Source organism: Adiantum capillus-veneris, chromosome 5 (genome assembly GCF_014529385.1).
Source record: "Adiantum capillus-veneris isolate H3 chromosome 5, ASM1452938v2, whole genome shotgun sequence".
NCBI lineage: Eukaryota > Viridiplantae > Streptophyta > Polypodiopsida > Polypodiales > Pteridaceae > Adiantum > Adiantum capillus-veneris.
The window spans coordinates 56,987,646-57,008,588 of NC_140935.1; positions in this window are offsets into that span (position 1 = coordinate 56,987,646).

Sequence of the window (20,943 nt, forward strand, 5' to 3'; positions counted from 1 at the left end):
AATAGTGATTCTATGCATTTCTTACATCCTTTTTTTTTTGTGAACACATATTCTTGTTGTACACTTCAAGAAAAAACTTGGGTAGAAACGGAAGTGAAATCTAATCCAAAAGACATCATACACATATGATGTCTTAGAGGCCAAAAAATTAGACATTTGAGTATACCCTAGTGTCCTAGAGCATCAAAGAAGTCCCTAGCCAAAATTTCATTGCATTTAGAGGACATTTGAGCTAAAAAGCGTCAAAAGATGGAAATTGGAAACGTTCATGCTTGTATTGTCCATAACTTGCGCAAAAAGTGTTGAAATTGAATTTTGAAAGTTGTTGAGAGTTGCTTGAGTGATAGAGAGTCTGTGGGATAAAACTCACTTCATTTTTCCACAAAAGACATCATATATGTATGATGTCTCAAGTGTCAAATTTGAAGAAAAAACTTACATATGAGCTTACAAAAGAGTTTTCCATCACAAAATAGGTCTAGAGACCAAGTTTCATTCAATTTGGATCACTTTTGGCTTAGCTAACCTCCCAGTGAAGTTGAAAGCACATTAGAAAGAGAATGGGATCTAGGAGGGCCTCTTTATTTGGCAGTTTAAGGAAGTCAAACCTTTAGAATTAAGAAAGAAATCAAAGGACAACTTTTAAATTCAAACAACCAAAATTGCTAGTTTACTTGAATTCAAAGTTTTCCCCCAAAATGGAATTTAAAATCTAGCGGGTAAAACCATCGACGCGTAGATTGCAAATCTATGATCTTCTCTCAAATCGGAGATCATATGTGGGATTTATGGAAGGCTAAAAATCAAAAAATTATCCACCTCCTTTTTTTGGGGGAAAAGTGCATCCTTTGACCAGTCTTACACATCTCTTACACACCCACCATTCTAGCACACATGGTGTACACCTATTCATTAAAATGTTAATCACCTCCATAAGCTCATGGCAAATAAAGAGGCCCTCCTACACCCCATCCTCTTCCTAATGAACCAAAAAAATAAGTGATATACCAGACTAAAAGTGTCAAAATCACAAACTAAGACTTGGAGTGGTTAGAGTACATCAAGGAGACTTTACATTTAAAGTTTGGAGCAATTCTACATCAAGAGACATCATACATGTATGAAGACTCTAGGCATAGGCTGAGGCAAGACAGGAACTTTGATTGGTCAAAGGAATTCCTTTGATCTTAGAATCCCAAATATCACTCCAAAACCAAATTTGGATACATGTAAGTGGACCAAAGCATGTAGCTAGTGTTGGCACTCTGGAATTGCTAGAATTGACCTACAAGAAGAGTGAATGCGATAGAAGATTTTTTTGGCTATAACTTGAGCTCCCAATATCGAATTCAGAAACTTTTTTATCAAAATAAAGCTCTAGAGTACACCTACAAGATTTAGTGTGACCCTTGAACAACAATCAAAGACCCTTTGGTTCATTCATTGTTGGTCAGTGTTAAAAAAAAAAGTCGTTTAAGGCCTCAAAATGAATCCGAAATTTAGGGGTGTCTAAAACTGACAATTTGAGAGAATTGTGAGGAAATGATTGCGATTTTGGACATAGTTTCAACTTTTTCCTAACCAAAGCACTTGAACAGATTGGAACAAGACTACTTGCATCAAGATAGGGTTATTAAACCCAAAAATCATGTCCATTTTAGATTTAAACTCATCCTCTACAAGCTTCAAGATCCCAGTGATAGAGGAACATCCTCCCATAATGGACCTTCCAAACTTGTAGTTGATAAAGACCAATTTTGTTGAGAGATTTTGGATGATAGATCATGAGAGTGAAGGATTGTATAGATACATTGTGAGAAGTGATATCAACCTTTATAGGTTCTCAGAGCCATACTTAGAAGAGCTGATGGGTTACAAGCTCTTATATGTCTATAGATACACAGTTGACTGTCAACAATGGAAATCTATAGTTGTTGATAAGTAGCGACAAGAATATAGAGCTATAGAAATCACAAATCCACGGACTGAATTGGAAATAGGTGTATATTTGGTCCATGAAGGACCACAAAAACCTCCACCAAACACGAGAATTCTCACCACCTGGATTCCCTCCTAGAGAGATAACGAGAGATGAAATGATCACAGAGATGGTAGACATGCCTCCTCAAGTGAGTCTCCTAATGAACCAATCTCCAACAGAATGACCAATTCCCTTAAAGAAGAACATAGACATAGTAAATCGAAGAGTCAAACCGTCTCGAGTCCAAAAATATGTAAACAAGAAATATTCTAGAGATAAAGATCTAAGGGATCACGTAGCGGCTTTCAAAAGAGTAATTAGAGTAGAGGAAGTTTCGCATTTTGCGACACAATTTGCAGGATTTGGTATGACTCTAGAAGATTACTTGGCTATATAGTTTAACTCAGTGGAAAGATAGGATTGAGACTCTAGACAAGCTGTTTGAAGAATTCATTAGAGAACTCTCACAGAAATACATAGCTTACAATACGTTCTAACAAATCCATAGACTCAAGAAGAAAGGGAATGAATCAGTATGCAAGGTAGCATTACGACTCAGGAGATATGTCAAGTTCGGCCCAAGAACTAAACTACCTATGTAGAAACGATTGATGCTGATCTTTATCCGCAAGGAATGAGACATGTGGGTCTTCAAAACAATTTGCATATGATAAGGATCTTGACATTGAATGAATTGATCAAATAAGCTCTTCATCTATTGGATAATTGTGAGGATTTTAAAGAAAAGGATTATAAGAGTCAAAACGGTGACACATCCTCTCACCACACTGATTCACGAATGACTGAGTCCATTGCGAAACCAGTGGCACCTATCAATTAAGAAAAAATTGTCGACCAAATGATCAAGAGGTTAACTCCTCTTATAAAGTTTTATTGAGGGGAGCCTAAGTGGTGCAAAATTAAGGGGAAGTGGACAAACCATACGAGCAAAGAGTGCTACTATATCATAGAATATGCTAGGGAGAGGTATGTACAACCTGTTCCAATAGCACCTACTCCACCTAGATACGTTACGGGGAATGCGCCAGGACCAATAGGAGTTTCAAGGCAACAGTCAGTCTTATGACAACAACCTCCACTTCCAGGTGCTAGAATGCCTATAGATGTGAGATACACACTGATGATGAAAGCATCAGTGTTTCTATTTTATAACAAGCAAAGCAATTACTACACTTTGAAGCCATAGAAGATGAGAGAAACATGGAGTGGTGAGGTCGGTACAACCTTCACCTCCTCCATTTCGACCTGAAGAAAGAAGGTATAAGATGAATGAAAGGACATTGCGGTTCATTGTGAGTAGCAACTTAGCTAGGTGTTCTAGAGTGTTGTATGTGTGGGATGGTCTTAACCTGACAAGATTTAGAGATTACCTCCGTGCACCTATCGTGTCATTTGTCCTCGATTGACATTATGTTGATCTAGATAGTGTTTCATACACTTTGTAGGTGGTGTGATTTGGTCCTACAATAGTGCCTCTTCTATCACAAGTGAATCCACAACAAAGTGGAGTGTTCAGAATCCAGATATGCCAAATGTTGATCAAATGGTCAAGGAAGTGATAAGGAGAATGAACCAGAGCTATGAATAAACCCAAACATATGACAACCACTAGAAGTACAAAATATACCACGAGTCTTGAAATGGTGTGCAATCAAGCAAAATTATACCAATCATGAGAGGCAAAAATCCTTTTACAACACACATTATGTGAGGGAAAGGTTGTATGGACCTTGGGGGTGCAACCTTTTCCACCACCATCAAGATACCAAATAGGACCAAATAATGCATCACAAGGGGGAGACAAGCCTCACCCAATGTTGGGCAAACAACCTCCTTTACCTCCCAGTGATTGTTAAATGTACACAGTTGATGGAAGCCCTCACGAGTTGGAAAATGTTGCCACCAACTTTCAACTATGAAGAACTGAGTGTGACCTATGAGAGTGAACCTAAGGGTATGACATATGTTGACGAAGGCTATCCTTCTTGGATAAGCATAAATGAAGCTCCAAATCCGTCATACATGCACAACAAACAAAGAATTATTATACAATGGATAAATACACGCTCATGTTAATGGAATAATTAAAACTACAAGCCTACAGGATATCCTCCTGGGACAAGACAGTCAATCGGGGCTCCACAAACGGCTTAACAGGATGGTCCATGCTATGAATATGGAGGTAATCATTCAGCAATATTTTTTCCACACAAGGATGAATGCAAGAAGCTTTTTGGGTTTTGTGATGATTGTGGGGTAGACTATTTACTTCCGACCCATCCCAAAAGTCCTAAAAATAAATGCATTTGAAAGGGTTTAATGAGATACAATATGATCTACACTTTTCAAACAAACACCTTTCATAGACATGATAGATATTATCTCCAGAAATAATAAAAACAAAGCTCTTCTAGGAAATCACAAAACTCCCTATATATTCTTTAAAACCAGTATTTATTAGTCATTAGAATGTAGTAGGGGTAGCTTTCAACTTTTATTGATAGATCTTTGAGTGGGTTGTTGAGGAGAGGGATCTTGTAAGAAATATGCCTAGCTTATAGATCCCTTGTTAGTGGATTGAAGATAGTGGAAATCGAACTTGAAAAATCCGGTCATGAAAGCCTCCTCATATGTTTGTATGTAGTGGGACAAGAGGAACATGACTCTTGCATAGATTCCCATGATGATATTTCTATATCTCTAAATTATAGATTATTCCCTCAATGCCTTCAAGTAATACCTAAGTGATCCTAACAAGAAAACACACCAACGCGACAAACAAACCACCACTCAATGATCAAAAAATATGTTTGTGTCCTTTCTCACCGCTCTAGGTCATCACACCATTTTGGCACTCAAACAAAGTTGAAATGCAATGAAGCTTTAGGAGGAGGTCTAAGACTAGGTACCTAGGGCACTATCCAAGTTTGGTCGCTATATGACAGGGTACCAAAATCACAATCCATCATAAAAAAGGTCTTGAAAATTTCAACAGAACTATCCAAAAAGATTTCCCTATGGTTTAGGAACTCTCCTATGGTCAAAACATCAAAAACAATGATTTAAGCACTCAAATTTGAAGATTAAGCTCACTAACACATAGTTAGGAACCTCAACAAAACTGCCAATTCTTACACTAGTATGAAAGAGAAAAGAGAGATGAACACAATGGAAGTTTCAAAATTGAAATTGGATTACGCAATATTAGAAAAGTTGATTACAAGTTAAAGCTTCCTAGTGACTTGAGCGTACATATAGCAGAGCTTTTTTTTTTCCAAAGATAAGCTTCCTTTCACATTAAGGTTATTGACTTTTATACCTAGGTTTTCTAAATGGCCATTGGCAAGCTCACATGGGCCTTTATACATGTCATGATAGAAGTACAACTCAGAAAATTGACCTGTTACTCTGAATCAGGATTTACATAGATTATCACTACACTAGCTTGGAAAAATAATAGAGTATAAATGTGGTGTTTAGCTACGTGTCCGACCAGGTGCACCTCCTTTCGATCAATCCGCTAACATTGAATAATGATGTGGGACAAGTACTTGAGAATGCTACCATGTTCATGAATATTCTGGGTAGTTTAATCTACTTGAGTCCTATGTAACATCCAAACTTGAGCACATTTGGATTGATAAATCAATTTATGCAGTATTGAAAAAGCCTCACTTGAATACAATGAGACACACACATTGTGCTATGTGAGTGCTACTTTGGATTATACACTTTTTTATAGGGTTGATGTTGATTTGTAGCTCTATGGTTATACAGATGCGGATTGGGCTGGTAGCACATATGATTGTAGATCTACCAGATGTGCATCCACTTTCCCTAGAGATAAGACTCTATCCCCCTCCCCTGTATAGCATTTATTTTGTATCCTAGCCTCCCATATACCACCTCTCCTCTCTTACCACCACATGACCAGATTTTGTTAATTTGCACTTTTTACATATATTTATATATTTATTATTTATTTATTTATTTATTTATGTACAAATAGCTCAAGGACACTGACATGCAAAATTTATGTCACATAGGTATCCCACATTCTAGAGGATTTGAAAATCTTTTTTTCCATTATTCTTGAAAATACTCTTCTTGAGTGCTAGCAAAAACACCTAAATTCCCATACACATAAAGAATTGCAATAATGAGAATCCATTCCATGAGTGTGTGAGAGAGAGAGAGAGAGAGAGAGAGAGAGAGAGAGATTATACCTTTTTTATTTACTTCTTAATATTCATATTAGAAAACAAAAATAAAAATAAGATTTTTTTTGAAAAACCATTAAAACTATGGTTAAAATCCACTATAACAAAGAGAGGAGCATAAAAGATAGAAAATACTCAAAATAAAAGAGCTAAAGAACAAACAAAAAAGAAGTCCATGAAAACTACCCTTTAGCACTAGGTTGGTATGACATCATGAGCTACTATGAGGGAGGGACCCCCATACCGAGGCTAATAACCTAGCTAGATGTGGTTGGGGCAAGGCAATGCCAACCCGCACCCAAGGATAGTAATACACTACCCCGAACTACATCTAGCTAGGTATGCAGGTCCCTCACAAGTGGTAGCTCTTGTGATATTGAACGTTGTAGGAAAACAATGAAAAGAAATCTCTTTACCTGCATGGGAGATTATTAAAAAAATCGCAAGACGTTGCCGATGTAAGAAGCTCACATAGCTTATCTACCACAAACTTCTTGAGTTTCGAGAGGATTTTCTCATCATGGCATTCAGGAACACGTTATGCGTCCAGCAAGATCATTGTGTACCATAGGTTAGTATACAAGCTTTAAACTCTGGAGAAGGCACAAACAACCCTCAGTAGGCGGTTAGCAGTAGATGATTTTATTAGAGGATTCTAGAAGTGGTAATTCAAAGACAGTTACCATAGTAATTGAGAGTACACTGTCCATCAGACACCAGTCCAAAGACTATCAATAGGACCCATTATTTCATTTTGAGGGGTCATGATATCTGATATTCTACATTCGAGAGTATATAGTCTAGATCCAATTACCGAGTCCCTAACCCCAAGCCGTATACTTGTATATTGAGCCATTGGCTTATGTACTTTTTAATCTCATTAAGATGGAATATTTGTCAGTACTAACTTCGGTTATACACTATTCTGATTTTGAATAATACAATTATAGTTCTAGTTATCTTTTCCATTGTCTCTTCATTTGCAGTTCCAATTTTGTCTTTTAGTACTCTAAAGTCTGATTTGAATTCTTCTTTTGATATAAACTAACTCTAATCACCAACTTGGAATAAGCTATCTGAATACTTCAACTCATTCCATTTTGGTGATCATGGTGGCTTGAGCTAAGTTTCTCTAAATAGAAAACTATCTCCCAGATGGTGTTAGAGCTACTAGATATCAGTGATGCCTCCTAGAACAGGTACACAAGATAGAGAATCAACTATCAGATTCATGGAGAATCAAGACCATGTCATCCCAATTCTAGAGGAGTCAGAGCAAGGCTCTAAAACTGACCAGCAACCTAGAAATGAGATTGTTGTGGCTCCAAGACCAGGTATCACTGATGAATCACGGGATTCTCAACACTCCAAGCATGGAGGCATACAATAAGAAGCCACAATCTATCCCTCATACTGCACTTTGGAAACCAGCAAAAACACAAATTGGATTTTTTTGACGATAATATTTCATCTCTGCAATAAAGGCACTCCAGAATTATTTAATTGGAGAGAGAGAGAGAGAGAGAGAGAGAGAGAGAGAGAGAGAGAGAGAGAGAGAGAGAGAGAGAGAGAGAGAGAGAGAGAGCAACCGAGTTTTGTGTGTGTGTTTGAAATGAAAATTCTAACAGTAGTTTGATTATACAAACTGTTGAACCATACAATGGAGTAGATCAAATTTACATATGGACAAGGACAATGATATATGTACAAGGATATTGAGAATATACCCAAAAGATAAATTACATGTATATAACATCCTATCAAATTTTCCAATTAATAGTTTATGTTAGCCAAAACATCTACTGAATGAAAAAAAATTTGATGTAGATCTTCCTTTCTCCAAGTATTACTATTGATGTGATCCGCTTTGAAGATATCTATTCCCTAGAGACAAACCTCCATCAATCCTACGAGGAGAAGGATCTAGCTATTGCCTACATCCCATACAAAAGTAGTCAGTTAGAACTGGCTATCCTGGTGTGTGTTGTAAGTATCAACAGTGGGACCAGTTGTTATCCATGTCACTGCATAATTAGTTTATAGCTTACCCTACGTACTATCATATATCAAATGTATCAACAAAGCAAAAAAAAAAAAAGGATTCTATGAAAAAGAAAAAAATTGGAAAACATCTTGTTTGTTTTTCAAAGAATTTAATTCACAATACTTGCCATCTCTTTGGAGACCCTCATAGGAGGATTAAGGCTTTTATACTAGATAGAAAACTTTAAATAATCATGTAATCATAGAAATTATGCATTATTCTTAACGTTATTCAATGCCCTTCACCATGCCAAAAGTTTGAGCACAATGTCTATATCTAAATCAACCATCATGCAAGAAATCCCAATAAAATCTAGGTGTGTTTCATTTGTTTCAAAACGTTTTTTTATATAAAATCAAGAAAATCCAATGAAATATTCAGCTCACTTATGGTATCCCAAACATTGTAGCCCATTCTTCTTTTTGACTAGTAGAATATCTAACTTATTTTTTATAGATTATCTCTTGAAATAAGAAACAATTAGCACCCAAGTGAGGCTGTCTTGTATAAAACCAAAATTCTAAAGAATTTTAAATAGCATGATCAGTGAAATGGTAGATTCATGTTCCAAAAATAGGTCTTGTCACACCAAAGGTTCTTCTACTTGGCCACAAGCCTATAACAAAAAGTAGCAATGAGCTCAAAGACTCATATATCTTAGTTCATTAATTAATGTCAGCATCGATCACTAATACAAAAGCATGTTGTAATCATCAATTAAATGATTTTAAACTAATTGGTGAAGCTTTTCAACCTCTATGCCAGTCGAGGTTTTATTTTTAGAAAAAATTAACAATATTTTGTTTGTAAATTATTTTCGAGCTCAAAAAGTATTAATAAATTATGAAAACAAGCTGACCTTGTACAAAAACGAATTTGCTCAATCAAGCAAGTTTAAATGTACATTTCACGAGCAACAGTTCAAATCTATCATTTCAACTATCTTCCTATAAGGTAAGCATAGCATCAAACCTCAGTATCAACCATTTTCAAATCTCATATGTAAAAGATATGATACATTTTGAATTGAGTCATAGTTAGATGGTATTCTTGAACATACTAATAACTCCAAGTAATATACAGAAATTGAACATCAACAAAGTAATTTATGTCAATTATCTCAGTAGGTAGTCAACCACCTACATGAGTCATCACGTTCGTCGACACCGTGTGTGTGTGAAGATGCGGTGTAGAAGGTTGATACAACTCCAATAAATGTAATCGTCCTACGATAGCGTTGTTTGTAGTGGTTCATGTGTGTGTGTGTGTGTGTGTGTGTGTGTGTGTGTGTGTGTGTGTGTGTGTGTGTGTGTGTGTGTGTGTGTGTGTGTGTGTGTGTGTGTGAGTGTGAGAGAGAGAGAGAGAGAGTATGTGTGGGTATGTGTATCTACTATGCTACAGTATCGCATGTTGTTAAGTCCGCAAGCTGTTGTGCAAGCTTGTATGTGTGAGCAAAGTGAGAACAAGTGAGAGCGCATGAGTAGGCAAATCCTATAGGTGTGCAAATCAGGTGGGCGACTACGCACGATGTGCACATATGAACCGAGTTGCACATTTTGGGGAAAATAGCGCAATACTAGCAATATATAAGGCCTAATGTCCCTTGTGCTTTTCTAATGCAAGCCTTGTTGATCTCATCCCAAAAACATGTGCATCTGTTTAAGAATTGGAGAATGAGCTCTTGTTGGCAGCCAAGTTGAGCACACCGCCCATTCACATTACCAAGCTCATCCATATTATCACGTTCATGTAGTAAAACTAAAAAAATAGGAGTTTTATATAAAAGGATCAATAAAGGATATAAAGTATGTGTTCTTACACATCAATAAAACTCCTATATTTTTGATGGGACTAAACTATGTAAAAAATCCAAGCATGATGGTACATAAAAGTTGATTCCAACAAGGTGAGTCCAATTAACAAAAAAAAGGGGGGAATGTTTTCCTTTCCAGCATGCTCTCAATACGCATCAATGGAAGTGAACCATTTTGTCCTTCAGTCTTGTATGAGCACAAAAATGTTTATGTGAGTATGCATGGGGAGTGCCCATGTATATGTGAGTATGTATGGGGAGTGTTCCAGATGATAACATCGATATCACATATGTCGGCTTGTAAGATGAATTATGGGATTGTAAGGAAATTGATGTTGATTTGTGATTGATATGTATCTGAGCTAGCGACGAATCTAGATAGGGAGTTGAGGTAGGCTAGTAGGGAGTGTAGCTCGTGACTAAGTAGAAAAAGAGTTAAAACTCCAAATCAAGGGTATTGTATTTTACCAAAAAGTCTTATTATGCAAAAGTAACTAGCTATTCCGTTAGATGTGTGTGTGTACGATTAGAGAAGGATACTTATGTCTCAAGAACATAGCCACAATTGCCAATTGGCTCACAATGTAGAGAATGATAAGAGAGATAGAGAGAGCAAGATTACCAGAGAGGGAAGAAGTCGGCCAAAGGTTAGCCAAGGCATTGTCTTCTAGAAAATTGTGTGTGTGTGTGTGAATCTGATTATATGCAATCGAAATGCCTGGAACCAGTCTTACAACCCCCTTTTTCAATTGTTCCTTCTCCATCTCTAATCCTATAGGTAAATCTACCGGTGAAGCTAAGAAAAATGGAGTTTCTACTGCTAAGGTGGTTTCGAATGTGGAAAAAGGGAAGGCAAGACACCAAAGTCCGCTGATCCTGGGAACTATGAAAGGAAAAAGTGTTTGGCCTATTCATGCTAACTCTTAGGTGGTGCCTAAAAAGTCAAGTGAAGATTCACACACTACCCTCTTCCTGTAGTTATGTTCCCCATGTTAATGCAAATAAGAATGCATCATTTAAGCAACGTCCTTGTAATGACAATCATACGTTGATTGACGCAGCGATGCACTCTTACAAAGATGTGATCCTTGGTGAGACTTCCACCCCACATGTAAATCATGTGGACATGTTTCCTGCACTGACTCAAAGCATGGGTTCTTGTATGGATGTAGTGGATGGAGACGTGTCTATGGGCACCTCTACTTGATTCCTATGTTTGTTGCCTCTTATACATATGATTCCCAATGCAAAGTCACATTGAATGCATCTCATACAATGTACGTAGGTTATGTAACCTTGATAAATGGTGACTGACCTGGCACTATGTACATACTTGCAGGGCAGACAGAGTTGTTATGATCATAATCAACACAAGTTTGATGGTCAATTTTGTTAATTTGTTGGTTATTGGATTGCGTACGCTGGCTTACAAGATTTCTCGGGCTTATTGATGCTAGCTCATCATGAGCTTAAGCTTGTTCTGTTACATAACAATCCGTATGGCTGGTGGATGGATGTGCAATGCTTGTTGAATGGTCATGTATATGAATTTGGAGGTACTTATGCATATACAACCTCTCGACAAAGAGCTACTTTATGGCGAGATATATCATCTCACCCTTGGACCTCCAATGCATTTTTATGTGGAGATTTTAATAATACCCCATGATATGAATGCTAGGTTTACTTTTGGATTTACCTTTCAACATGCTGCTCATTCTTCTTATTGAGCACAGTTGGATCATTGGTTCTTGTTTAATGGGCAAGGGTATGAAGAATTTGTATGTGATTTGAGGATAAATTACGCCCTACAGTTATTGGACCATTATCCTCATTTGTTGTCTTTGTACTTTGGGCAGTCTCTCTGTAAACATTTGCTGCATTTTAACAATTCCGATCTTACTGATGAGGATTATAAAGACATGATTGCCAACATTATTCCCCCGATGTTGACTCACATGCATATTGATCTAGATGATTCCTTGTATTGCTTTATCATGAGCGTACAAAGTGTTATTTGTGACTATGGCATGTATTATATGCACCGCACTCGGGGGGAGGGGTTCGTTGATGTGAAACGTGTTTGTCAACGACTACAAGATCTGGCTTATTTGTGACCCTTGTCTGACTCTGAAATGGCAGAGTTATGTGAATATTATGTGTGTATTTAGCGAAATGATAAGTGGAAAATCGTTAAATGGTAGAGACATACCCATCAACACGCTTTTATGGATAAAGGTTATGCTTCAAAGAAATTTTTTAAGCATTTGCATCATACAAGGGTCTCACAATCAATTAAGTTGGTTATGCTTACCTCGGGTGCCTGGACTTCTTCAAAGCAAGAACTTGATGATGTTATGGTTTCATATTATCGACAGGTGTTTGATGCTCCTTCACAGCCACCTTCGGCTATTTTCCAAGCGCGTCAATGGTTACTTTCTTATGTTTATCCGATCTTATCTTCACAAGATGCACAATGCCTTGATGATGCTTTCACTAACTCTTTATTTGGTGCAACTAAACTTGCTACTCTAGCTGGACAACCTATGCCTACTTGGAAAAGTATTATTTACCATTAACCAATGCCATGCTAGAACAGGCACATGCTGCAAGAGAAAGAAAAGATAAACACAAAGAATGGTAAAGAAATCTCAAGAAGAAGTGTGGCAAGGAGCCTAAAAGCAACAAAGGGGACTACAGGTTAAACATATAGAGTCCCCAAAGAGCTGGTGTAACGGTAAGGCTTTGGCCTCTCAACCTACAGGTTGTGGGTTCAAATCCCCTATTGGGTGAGACTCTAGAGGGACACCTTGTGCTCACCTGGTGTTCACGTTGCTAGGGTTGTTGCCCTTGGACACTTGAGTGCATCCTCCTCCTCGGGTGGGTCACCCGAGGAGGAGATTCCTTGCTGGTTCTACGAGTTCTCTCCGTCATTCCCACCATGTGGTGGTGCATCAATTAGGTGTCCATGGTGATGCCTACGAGTATTTGAAAGGGCTAATATTTGAAAGGGATAAGCACCTCCCCCTGTGGACCCTCTGGTGTGTCAAAAAAAAAGGTTAAACGGATAGAAACCAAAAGGTCACCCGAGGAAGAGGTTCCTAGCTGATAGCTACAAGTTCTCTCCCTCATTCCCAGCACAAGGTGCATCAATTAGGTGGCCATGGTGATGCGCACGTGTGGCTCTTGCCCGGTGGCTCTTTCCCGATGGTATGCGGCCCTTGCCCGACCATGTAAAATGACTAATATTTGGAAGGGGTAAGGACCTCCCCCTGTGGGCCCTCTAGTGAGTCAAAAAAAAAAAGTTAAACAGATAGAAACCAAAAGGGCACATTTTTGCCAATTGACAATTTTTTACACACAAGATCGGGGACCGTCTTCTTACATGGCCTTGATAGCCACCAAGAGAATAAGCAAGTGTATGCCTTGCATGCCTAGTCACCACCCGAAACGAAAACGGCAAAGGAAAAATGAAAATATCGGTGTTTTGAAGTTTCGTCCGAGGGAGAAACTGTCAAGAAATGGCTTTTTTCTATTTTAAAAAACAATGTATTTCATAAAACAAGTGGCCTAGGAGGGGCTATATGTGTATTCCTAACTGAAACAAAACAAACATGATTGAGAAGTTTCAAAAACTTAATATATAATTTTCAAATATAGTAAACGAAGGTACTACTTACAAGATACATCATACATTTCACAAGTCAAAATTGTACACCGCAGACACTTGTTGTTTGCTCCTAAAGCTGTGTCCACAAAATTGCTCACAAAAATAGCAATTTGTGTTCTCCCCTCAAATTTACCCTTTTAAAAAAAAGTTTCAAAACAGAGTTTCTTCCGGTCTGAAACAGTGAGGCAATGGCGTTTCCATTTCGGGTTGTCAAAATGCCATTTCTCGTTATTATGCTTGCAGGACTAAGATGAATATTTTGAGTCACAACTTATATTGGACATGACAAGATTTACTAGTCGGATCAAAACCGTAAGAACTATTAACATTTACTAGCAAATTTGCATTATCAAATTCACAGATTGCAAATATGTGATGCGGCCTAGTTAAATATTTTCACAAATCATTTTAGGTGTACCATCGCTTTGCCATTATAGAGCTTATCTAGATTGGGACTAAAAAGTGGCTTACTACAAAACAATTAAGGCCAATTAAGGCCGTTTTTTGAAAAATTGCAAGGCCTTTAGAGACTTGGTGGATCAATGGATGCCAAGTGGCGCGGGCACTAGTGCCACATGCAGTGGTTCCAATCGGGAGTCCGGGAGATAAGAGACGCAATGGGGCCCCCTTTCCATCCTGTGTGGGGCGAGTGTGACCTCTCAAGCTATGGCGTGCCCACTGGGGCGCTGCTTGTGTTGGCGCGCGGCCCTGCAGAGGCGACAACGCAAGCTGTTTTGGTCGGGGCGGCGGTGCACCCGCGAGCTGTGTAGGCGACAGCAGGTTGCTGACGTGGCAATGCGCCCGATGGGGCCGGTTCACATGCCTGATGATGGCCCAATTTTTTTGAGAAGAGGGGTATTAGCGATGTCGCTAATGCTCGGGTAGGGAGGGGTCCCGCGGCAGTCAGTAGTGTGATGGGAGAGCCAGTCCAAGGAAAAATGAGAGGCAGCCGAAGGGGCAAGTCAAGGGGTAGTCCCACCCACCACAAAGGCCAGTGGAGAGAGAGAGAGAGAGAGAGAGAGAGAGAGAAAGTGTTCAAAGAGGGCAAGTACAAGTCGAGTTGGGAGGACAAAGGACAAAGAGGTGTGCACCATGCAAGAGTTTCCAAAAAGGAAATGCACCAAACAACACAAGAGAATTCTAAATGAAGCTAAAGAGGACTTCACGAGCTAGGAGAGTTCTCATTATTTTTTTTTGTTGGGTCTCCTAGATACCCCTATAAAAGCATGTACACGTTAATTTTTTGGGGCCTTTTGTCAATAAGTCTATTCGCCATTGGAGTTTTTGGTCTGTGTAGGCTTTTGAGCCATTGTTTTTTGCCAAGATTTGTGCCAACAGGGAGGCAGATTGATTGTACATGGTTGTATATGCAAGAAGATCATTCATTGTTGTCTCCTTGGCATCATTCCCCCTTCCCCCTTCTCTGCTTGTGTGCGTGTGTTTCCGGGCGCGTGTGCCTCCCCCCCGAAGTTTGTCGTGCAAAAAGAGATAGAGAGAGGCTGTATGCGTGTGGAAGGCTGTGAATTGAGTAGAGCGGAGTGATTGGGTCAGCCTGGTGCATTGCAAGGCATGTGTGTGTATGGTTGTGTGAAAGCGATGGTTTGCTTGCGGGTAGTGAAGAGTTTTGAAAGTGAACTCTAGTGGATTGGGGCGTTGTGTATACCCTGGGCTATAGTGAGGCATTGTGTTGTGTGTTGGATGTGTTCCCCTTCCCCCCTCTCCATCTTCTGGTGACCCCACTGAGACGTTGTCTAATGCTCCAATTTGAGATTGGAAGTGATGATTTTAGCCGACAAAGAGATTGGCTGATGGTCGAGGTGTTCGATAGTCGAACTTGAAGCTGACAGAGATGGTGGAGCCAAGTTTTGGCCCCATATTTATGGGCGTTGAAGATCCTGAGGATTGGTTAGTAGATTCGAGTTATGGTTGCTATCGATGTATATGTTGACGGATGCGGACAAGCTACAGACGGTGGCACTGTTGATGAGAGGATGAGTCAAGATGTGTTTCGATGGTTTAAAGAGCAGTGATCGAGGATCGTGGCAAAGATTGAAAAGTTATTTTGTGGAGCGGTTTTGAGAGGTGATTACGCCGGAAGAAGCTAGTGCAAGGCTGAAGGCGGTACACCAAGATGTAAGTAAGGATTTCTCTATTTTCATTGTGCAGTTTGAAGCCTATTGGAAGCAGTTAGAGGTTTCTACTAGGGTCAAAAGCAATCAATACTTGAAGTTGTCAAAGCTGCTAGAGTGCTTGCATTGAAGGATTAGAGAAAAGGTGGAGGACGATGCGGATACCTATGAAGACATGGTTTATCTGGCCAAGATGAAGAGTAGAAAGGTGAAGCGAAAGCTGGAGCTATCCATGTTGAAGCCGGAAGATCATATGCTTGTTGCAGAGGTAGCGAAGTGTTCTTTGGTCCAACCAAAGGCGGTTCCAATTGTTCAAAGTGCAGAGCCTGTCGAGGTAAGGCCTACTGTTGGTAATGTTCCTTGGAGTTTTCCAATTTGTGATGTGCATGTGCCGAGGGTGAACGAGCTCATCAACAAAGAGAAGCTCCATGTCGAGATGAACCAATGTGCAAGAGAGATAGTAGATGTTGAGGTTCCAGTGTAGATTAAAGAGGTAAAGCCTGTTCTTATGGAAAGTTTACATGAAAAGGTAGCAGAATGCAATCAGGTTGCAGATACCGAGAGTTCAGAAGCTGATGGAGAAAGAGAGCAAAGTCATGGTGATGATCAAGCATTTGTGGAGTAGCAAGTGGGTAAAGACACTGATACGGAGTTGGTATATGATGCCAGTAATGATGAAGATATAAGCTCGAGTAGCTGGGAGACAAGCAAGGAGGCTAGAGCGGATGAGTCCACATCCTATGGCGAGGAGACGGAATCTGACGAAGCTGAGCTGGTAAAGATAAAGCTGCCTTATTATATGTTTGATGATATGGTAGTAGCCCATGTGCAAGAAGAGCAGGGAACAGAGCAAGCTGATGTGCATGATGAAGACCAAGTGGAGCGGTCTAGGCCTACAGATGATGGTATGCACGTAAAGGTGGTGTGTGGTGCCATGCTAATGGTGGTGCTGATGAAAGTGGCGGTGGAATGTGCCATGGTGGTGCAACAAGTGCAAAATTTTGCCAGGAGCTATAGAGCAGCTGTGCCTATGAAGGAAGACGAGGATGATGCAATAGAGAACGAGTTTCTCTCTTCCCTAGAGGAGCATGATGTAGCGGTAGAAGAGGTGATTGAAGAGCAAGTGATTGAAGTTGAAGGGCAGGTGATGCTCCTCGACCTTGAAGGGCCGGTTGATGAGGAGGAGCTTGATGATGTTGAAATTGAGTGTGTGTCCAAAGAGGAGTTTGTGATGCCAAAGACGGTGGAGATTCTGATGCAGCAGACATGTCTAATGGTGGAGAAAAGAGAATCCCAAACAGTGGCTTTGCTTCTAGTGAAGGTATGTAAGCTATGGTTGATGAAAATGATGGTAGATACAGCTATGAGGTGAATGGTTGAGCAGATGCAGGGGTCTATGGTTGAGGCCTCCACTTTACTTGGTTGGGAGGGAGAGTCAGACATGTATTGGAGCTCGTTGTCAGGTACATGTTCTTTTGATGGTATGCTTGGTGCTGCTTGGTGTGGAGTAGATAGTTTGCAGAGGGATGCATGGAGTGTTGAAGGTAGGCTATGGATAGCCTACACATATGATGGTCTGTGTTGGGGTACGACACTATGGTGAGAAATTACAGATGGGTGAAAGACACCAATGGCAGTGTTTGATCCAAGCGGCAACTATGTGATGCAGGGGGTGGGGCAGCCCACTTGAAGGTTTGGCAATAGGCAGAATAAAACTATGTAAACATGGTTTTGGTTTTCTCATGGTGTGTTGAAGGTTTTGCAGTTGGTAGTGGAATAAAGCTCTTTTTTGGTTGAGCATGAATTCTCAACTAGGGGGTGGGCAACGAGGGTACAGCCAAAGTGTTTCCACAATAGAAGATGGCATGGGCAGGTATGTGCAGGCTAGCAGAAGCATGGCAAGAGGCTGCTACACGCCTCAGGGAAAATACTGGACCACTGAAAACCACCCCAAGATAAGTATATGTATCTGCATACGCCACAGTCTCTTGACCATATATAAAAGTGGGGGTGGAGCTCCTTTCCCACTGCGCCGTGGTATTAAACACCATTACCTTGGTCTAACCAAGGTTCACAAACAATCCATTTTCCCGTGCAAATACATGCAATGCATCCAAAATGACGTTGCATCCCCTTTGGAGAATCTGAGATCAGCACAATATCATCAGCATAAAATAGCAACGGAATCCATGTCCCTGCAAGCTGAGCACCTCTATCACCCTCTGTCTGTATATAATCTGAAAACTCATCTACATATACCCCAAAGAGATTCAGAGATAGGGGAAACCCTTGCTTCATCCCGGTGGTGAAGTGAACCATGTCGGACACACCCTAAGTAGTGTGTATCTGTCCTACCACTGTCCTTATAAATCTAAGATCCCCCAGATCAGGTCTCTGGGCACCCCCATGTCTTGCAATTTGCATATGAGTCTGGCTCGTGGCATTGTATCAAATGCTTTACAGAAATCCACAAAGCTAAAATATATCCTCCTGCCATGGTGTCTACCCTACCCAATAATGACCAAGAGTGGAGAAACCTCTCCTGACACTTGCCTGTCCTACTACCTGTATGCCCTCTCTCTCTACCCATCCACTCAACTCATGCTGAAGAATTGATGCATATAGCCTAGCCAGAGTGTGACCAACCATGATGGTTCGGCAATTCCCGGGAAGCATAGGATCTCCTGACTTGAAGATAGACAATAGTGGACATACTCCAAGTCTCAGGGAAACCCTCGTACATGGCTCTATTAAACATCATAGCAACAGGCTCTGCAAGCATATCTTGGGCATGGATAAAGTGCTCTGCTACCAGACCATCATGATCATGTGCTCTTCCTGTCTTCATCTTGTCAATGGCTTTCCTTATCCTATGAGCAGTAAAGAAAGTACATGTTTCTGGGCATGCCTCTGGAGGGTCAGGTAAAGGTGGCTGCCTTGATGCTCTATAGAGAGATGTAGCATATTCCCCCCATGTCTCTGTGGAAGTGACTGGCAGTGGAGAGTGCTCATTGAAAAGCCTCCATGCCTCACTAGAGTCCTGACTCATAAACAGCTGATACAAATCATACTCTAATTGAGATAGGTAATCCCTCTTCTTTCATCGCACTAGGTGGCGAAGATAATCCGTGATTGTCTATGTGTAGTAGTACCCATGAGCACCTCTCTCTGTAATCTGATCCTCGCCTCTCTACACTCCTCATCATACTAACTATCCCAAGGCATGATTCCAGATCATCTGCGTGTAGGCTGGCTGTGGAGATATGCCTCTGATTGTGCATCATGGAGTGTCTCTGTCAGAATCTGGGTGAGCTCATCTAGTGGTCATCCTGGCTCTTGCATGCATAACTGCCTGTATATCTCATCAGTATACATGGGATCCGTCTCCCTCATGAAGGTATACTGAGTACATGTGGAGGCCTCGCCCAATGGAGCTGTGTTGAACTGGAACGATAAAGTGAAAGACAAGATAGCATGGTCGACTGCTACCCCAACTGGCCTAGTTCCCACCATGAAATCTTGAAAGGAAGAAATGAGTCCTGGCGGAGACATAACATAATCCATTGTACTAGTGCCATGCCGATGTGGAAAGCATGTAAAACCATCTGTTATTACAAGGAATCTTTGTAGGCCATTCAAAATGGCCAATCCATGTGCAGTCTCCATATCAATCAAGTATCTGCCATACTCAATGTATCTTCCTACGATAATCTAGACAGGACCATTTCTGTAATATCAAGCTCTTGCATCAACTCCTCAGACTTGTCATAGAATACTGTCTAGAATTGAAATCCCCCAAGATAATAATGTCACCATCTCTGGAAAACTCCCATATATCATCATCCAAAATAGAGAAGGGGGAATGTCTTCTAGGTGATGCATATACTGACGTACTAGGAGGGAAATAGCAAATAGCGATGTAGAGATATATGCATGTCTCTGCCTTCAGTCTCACCCACATGTACCTAGCATGCTCATCCCTCCGAGCTATATATATCAGAGACTGTAGCTCCTCCCAAAATAAGATTTCCACTACTCCTGAACCTCATCCTCTGTGCTCTGATCTAGTCTCCTATCTGCAAGTTGTCTCCCATCTGTATCCGCTCACATGGGGCATGGACTGCCCCAGGGCCTGATGCGTCTCAGAGTAGAAAATGATGTCTCTCCCTGTGAAACTATCCTCAAAGGCCCCTACATCAAGGCGCAGAGATCCATTACAATTCCATGTAGCCACTCTGAGTGTGGTCCCACATGTCTCACACCATCATGCGGGATGCTTCTCCATAATAACCACTCGTCCATCCCTGTAGAAGGCCATTTTCCCCTTCTCTTGAGTTGTCATTGTCTCGGGCATACCTTCTTTCATATGAGCAAGCTGTGTGAGTGTGAGGTCATCTCCAAGAAATATGCCCGTTTTCTTCAAGAAGCCCTTCTTTGCCTCCATGGATGGGAAGCGCATGATTAGAGCTCTTTCCTTTGAAGTCTCCTCATTTCCTTATGTCTTCTTCCCTACCCTCCATGCCTTTATATGAGTAGCCTCACTACCCATCATGCGGAGAAGTTCTTTGACTTCCCCTTCCACATCATCTCGGTCTTTTAGACCGGTTATTTGTATGTGCAGAGCTCTAGTCTTCCTTCGCTGCTCCTTCTAAAATCATGTTGATGATTGTAGGAGTGGGGATAGATGTGTTTTCTTTCCCTTTCCCTTTCTTAGTGACTTCTATCCATTTCTTGACCTCATCCGCATTTTTGTGTGTCTTTGTGATTACATCCACCCACAAAGACGTCTTTGCCCCATTTTGTTTCTCTTCCTCTTTGATCATCCATACCTGTTCCTTGATGACCTTGATTTCTTCGATCATCGAGGGTTGTAACTCACCTCCCTTTAGTCCGTTGCTTGCTCTATCAGCAAGCTCTCACTTGAGGGCTGAGACCTCTTCTTTGAGTGCTTGTGAATCCACCTTAAGTGCTTGTATCTCTATGTGCAGGTCCTCCTTCTCCTTTTTTCATTGCGTGCATTCGTTGAGGAACATTGGAAGAAGGTTTTCCTTCTCCTCCCACCATC